The following is a 6396-nucleotide window of genomic DNA, read 5'->3' on the forward strand; positions in this document are numbered from 1 at the left end:
GATTTTATGTAAGAAGGTGTCTGTCTGCTGAATTCGATGAAAATAGTAGAATTTCCCAGCTGCGGATTTGCATCTTTATGCTATCCTTGTTATGGAGTTGTTTTGATTAGGAGTTCTTTCTAGAATAAGATATATTATCATAATTGTAATGTAATGGAAATAGTGTTCCTTCAGTCATTACATCATGTTATGATTTAGAGTATTACACCGTATTAACCTTAATTTGCTGTGGGCGTCTATGTTGCGGAAGATTTAGCCTTTTTTAAGTTAGCTCTATGTTGTCAAACTTGAATCACTACGGAGCAATGAGGTCATTACATCACGTTATGATTTAGAGTATTACACCGGATTAACCTTAATTTGCTGTGGGTGTCTATGTTGCAGAAGATTTAGCCTTTTTTTTTTTTTTTTTATATGGGATGTCCGGGCCAGCTTGCGCGTACCTCGACTAATCTCCACGGTCCACTGAATACCCTACAAACCCAGTAGGCATGTAAGGCACTGTGGGGGTGGCAGACATGCATATCAGGGCTCGAACCCAGGTGCAGTGGAAAGATTCCATCGCTAGGCCAAGCATTGGAATGCAGATTTAGCCTTTTTTAAGTTATCCCTATGCTGTCAAACTTGAATCACTACGGAGCAATGATACCAGGCGGCTTAAGATGTAATTTCTATGAAATTTGAGTTTTATGCTATTGCTACATACAGGTATTTATCATGTTTGTGGGTACAGCAGGAGCTGGTAGTAAATTGTCGTGGTGTTTTTTTTTTTTTTTTTTTTGTGGGGGGGGGGGGCGATGTTGGTGTGGGTGATTGTCTGTATTTTACCCAAGAATAGGTATTATCGGTTGCAGCGTCTGGTGTTTTTCAAGGAGAAAACTTTTATGATGATTACTTGAGCTGATAGTCTTCCCCTTAGAGTTTAGAGTTCTTTGCTGGTATGGTATCTTCCCCTTAGAGTTTAGAGTTTAGAGTTCTTTGCTGGTATGGTGTGGAGGTAGGAATTCAATTTATTTTAAAGACATGTTCTTTAACTGGATTCAATTTGCAATTCCCTCACCATGCATCTTAAAAGACCTGTCTTTCTTAATACCAAGATCTAGCTGAGCAGTGTGGCATCATTTACATTTGTTCCCATGGGTATGTTCTAATGACTTGTCATTTGTGAATCATCCCAAACATGGATTCTTTTTGGGAGATATAACTAAGTAGCAGCTTGTTTTCCTGGAGAAAGCACACTGAAATTCCAAAAATTAAGTGTTGCTTATTCTTCTCTTCCATCAGAGCACTACGATTCGATGCAATGATGGCTGGGGCAACTATGAACCCATTGATCATCCATGAATTCTCTCTTTCCTCTAGTGAAGCGTCTTTTTTTCATCTTCTTTTGTGTGGAGGATCTTCAAAACGCACTTAGAAGAAAGAAAATATAATTTCCCGATCATCGTATCAATTCCTTGAAGTTAGGTCTCTTGAATTGATTTTATATCCTTCCCTTAACTATACTCTCGGTGACCCTGGATCAACCGTGACCGATAAACCAAAAGGGAAGAAAAAACCAGTTAAACTCCACAGCTAGGGTGAATTCGTACCTGAGGCCTACTCTTTTTTCCAAGAGGAGGTTTCTTAGGAGCGGAACATGTGGCTGAATCCTTGACGGCAAATGATTTGGTTTCTGGAAACAGTACTCAGGTTCGGTGGATGATATGAATATAATGTAAAATAATGGTATGCTCACTGTCAAATAATCACTCAATAAGGTCATATTCATTTTTTAAAAAAAGTTCAGGACTTCCGGGGATTGTTTTCGTTGCCTATCAAGCTAAATGCGCAACAAATTATAGATGAAGAAAAAACTATATAAATGAATGTTTTATAGGAATATAAATGGATGCAAGGTGGTTAAACTCACAAATTAACTTGTAAAAATATACAATTTTACTAGGTAATATATATTTATTATGTAAATCATGTAAAAATAAAAAAAATCAATTTGAAATTGTGTAAAATCAGTAAAAGCATGATTTTATGTTTGATTGATTTTATAATTTTACAATAATTCTAAATTCTAAATTTTTATATTTCTATTCTTGTTTTTAATCATGAACGCATGAGCCTCATAAATGCTTATAATAATGGATTTTTTCTTTGATCAATTGCAACGATGAAACAAATATAACCCTAATCCTTTCTAACAAATAAAAAATTATTTATTATGGGATAAGACTTTGAGAATTATAATTTTATAAGGATATCTTTATAGATAAGAGTGGCAAACCATACTTTCAAGTGTAATCCACCATGCATTTATGTCTAAATAATATAATCTTTTCATTAAATTTATATTATTATGATTTCTCCATAGAAAATTTTATAATTTATCTAATATATATGATATAACAAGGAACTAGACTTTAAGATTAAAAAAATATCTTGCTTTGAATTGTTTAATTCATCCATTTTAGTCCATACAAAGCTTACAATTCTTTCTTGATCTACTTGTTGAGATTTATAGTATGTAACAAATAATATTTGAAACTTATGAAAATATAAAAAAATCTAAAAAAAAGTATGAGAATATATAAAAGTTATGTATTATTCATCAAGGTAAAAGATATCAAATAAGTTAAAACTATCACAACAAATGATCATATATGTGGAGGGAGCATTAGAAATGGTGTTGGCCAACAAGGGAGAATAGTTATGAAAACAAAGATATTTTTAATATTTTTTCTTGGATATAGAGTATTACCAACCACTTCCAACTTTTTTTCCTCACATTTTGCATGGTAAGGTTTTATCATGTAAAAACAAGTACACTACATATTTATTGATGTAATTGCTTATTTTTTTTATATAAAGTATGTATAAAAAAAATACTTATAATTTTATGATTTTACAATCTAAATTTTTTATTGTGTTTTTTATGTTGTTTCAAAAATATTTTTGACAACCTTGAATAGATGTTTACTAGTTGTTTTCATGGCATTTTTTATATATATTTTCTCAATTTAAGGTGATATTAAAGGTCTCGTTTTATGTTAAATGGAATCCATGATTGTTAAAATCACGAGTTAACTTGAAAAATTCTTCCTTGATTTTACAAGTCAATATATACTTATTGTGCAAAATCACATGAAAAAAATAAAAAAAAAATGATAAAATCATACTGAAATCATGCAAAATCAATAAAAATAGGTAAAATCATGATTTTACGACTGACTTTATGTTTTTATAATAATTTTAAATTTTTATCTTCTTCATTTCATACCTTTACATTTACCCACTAACACATGAGCCTTACAATTGCTTGTGTCAATGGATTTTGTTTTTCCAGTTAATAATACAATACTGAAGAAAACATAGTCTTGCTTAAACCCTTTCTAGCAAATAAAAAATTATCTATTATAGGACAAGACTTTGAAAATTATTATTTTATAAGGATATCTTTATGAACAAGAGTGACAGATAATATTCTGAAGTCCGTCCATCATATGCTTATACCTAAATAACATAGTCTTTTCAACAAGTTTATAACATTATGATTTATTTGTATAAAATCTCATAACTTTTCTAAGATATGATTTAACAAGGGACCATACTTCAAGATTAAAAAAAGATCATACTTTAAATTGTTTAATTTATTCATTTTAGTTCACATAAAGCATACAATTTTTTTTTTATCCAATTGTAAGATTCATAATGTGTAACAAACAATATCTTAACCTTATGAAAGTATAATAATATCTAAAAAAAAGCATGACAACATCTAAAGGTAATGTATTATTCATCAAGGAAAAAAACACCAGATAAAATAAAATTATCACTATCAATAGTCATATATTTGTAGGGAGCATTGGAACTAATGTTGGCCATCAAGAGAGCAAAATTGTGAAGATATAATTATTTTCAATGTTTTTCCTTGGATGTGGAGTATCACCAATCATTTTTGATAATTTTTTGGGGTCTTACAAGTAGGATTTTATCATGCAAGAATAAATACACCATGTCTTTCTTTATAGAATTGTATATTATTTATATGAACCATGTATGAAAAAAATAGCTATAATTTTATAATTTTATGATCGAGTTTACATTTTTTTTATGTTATGTCAAAAAAATATTTTTAACAATCTTGAATGGAACATTAAACAAATATTGTGTTCTTACAATTTAGTTGACAATTGGATATATAAAAGAAATCTAGTATAAATAGTTGGAAAGAAAAATAAAAATTCAACCCATTTGAAATTATATGTGGATGTAATAATAACATAACAAATGCAGTTAGTTAAGAATACAAGTGTGGCTGTGGTGAGACTTGTATTTGCAAATGAACCCTTATATAATAAATCATTGGATGGCATCCAAATATATGTGAAAATTTGAAATTAAAACATTAGTCAATCCATTCTTTTAATTTTATAGCAATTACCTGAAGTTGTTGTTATTCTGTAATAACACCCTAAATGTTTTAAATAAACTTATGTCATCTATTTAATAAATTATTCACTTACATTTGTAAGATTCTTTTATTTTATTTCAACACACACTTAACAATAAAAACAAATACATGCCTAATAATAATATCTATATGATTCCTTTTTTGTTTTATTGTTTATGGCTTTATGCATAATACAAACTATAGTGTTGTTAAGAACTCTATTGTTTGACTTCACACTTGTTATTCTTGGTTTGCTCATTAAAGAATTTTATTGATTTTGATAATAATTTAGATTCAAATCTTAACATTCCACCATGACTCAAAGCATTCAAATTCAAATAATTCTATTAGCATTTTATGTTTTTACTAGATTTATTTTCTCACATAATGTATTTCCTAAACTCTAACATTTAATGAGTTTCAATAAAAAAAAGCTAACATAGGAGTGCATAAGAAAGCATATTGTTGATATTGAAAATTGAGTAGAGTTTCACAATTTAAGTTTTTTTTTTCTTTCATATATTTATAACAGATATGATATTAAATAAACTAATTGTAAATGAGCATAATATTCTCGTTATCCTTAGAGATATCTTTTAATAATATATTTAGCCCTGTATTTTTAAGCCTTTTAAGATAGAACAAATAAGCCTCTTACTTAACGGGATATTACTTATAAGGCTTGGTTGTCGAGCTATTAAATATGATAATTGAATTTAGGCTTCTTAATTACTTGCAAAACAAGTTTCTTCATGAGATCAATGAACCTTATAATACTTAAGTTAATATTTGTAAAAGAGAATGGAAACTTTTTTAGTATATATGGTGCATACATAAAATGAGGTCTTAAAAAATGGTAGTAAAAAAAAGAAGATATAATCTTTTATGTATACTTATGTGTTATTATGTTCTTTCTTTCTAGTAATTAAGGAAACTTCTTATATATTTATCAGCCATAAACACTTTCATAGCCATAAACACTTCCATGAAGTAGTGAGATCATATAATGGGGCTTTATGTCTAAATTACTACTATTAGTAAGGTATCAAGTCAATATTAACAAATGAGAACCAACAATGTAGAAGGTTAATGGTTAAAAATGCTCTTGATACCGAGTCTTGCTTCAAAAACTCGTTAAAAGAGTAGCTAGAGCTCATTTTTATTTATATCATTATTACTATTGCTATTTTTTTTTTGTGAACATGACATCCTAAGGAGTATAATAGCTAATAGATTTTAAGGAACTGGCTAGGGAAACCATAATCTTTGTATACCAAAAACTATCTTGGATCATGTAATAATTGTCTATTTTGTTTGTTAAAAAATATCAAATAGCATGAAGAAAATATATTGGTACTAACCTTAAAAGTAAGATGGGTTTTTCCCTGCTATATGTGAATATTTAGGATTAAGTATAAAATAGATCTCATGTCGAAGGATAGCTTAAGAAAGTGTTGACGTGAGTTTTGAGTTCATTTTGTTGAAATGAGTGAGAGTTTAGCTATAAAGTCTTTTAATATATTTATCAATTAATTGTGATTTCTTAAGTGTTCCTAATGGGTTCATACAATGATGTTTATCAAGAGAATCTCAAGCCTTTGTGTATTAAAAGTGTTGTCAATGATTCAAAATGATCAATAAAGCTTGTTATAAAGATCATCTCTCATGAGGGTTGTGCGGATGTGTTGTTTTAGGTAGCATTAAGGCCAATGAGTCTTAGGATCTTAGTGGTGGATCTTGCAATTTTTGTATAATTAACATATTATCTGTCTATATTAAAGTTAATGAGTTTTGTCATATAAAATTTATCATTTAATGTAAGAATATGATGTAGATAGTAGTGTAAAAGATGTTTCTGCATGGGTAAGTGACACGACTAAAAGATTGATGTCTTCTCCCAAGTGCAGGAGTGTCGAAGTAATAAATAACCCGGCAAGACCGGGGTCAAACCA

Source organism: Populus euphratica, unplaced genomic scaffold (genome assembly GCF_000495115.2).
Source record: "Populus euphratica unplaced genomic scaffold, PopEup_1.0 scaffold177.1, whole genome shotgun sequence".
NCBI lineage: Eukaryota > Viridiplantae > Streptophyta > Magnoliopsida > Malpighiales > Salicaceae > Populus > Populus euphratica.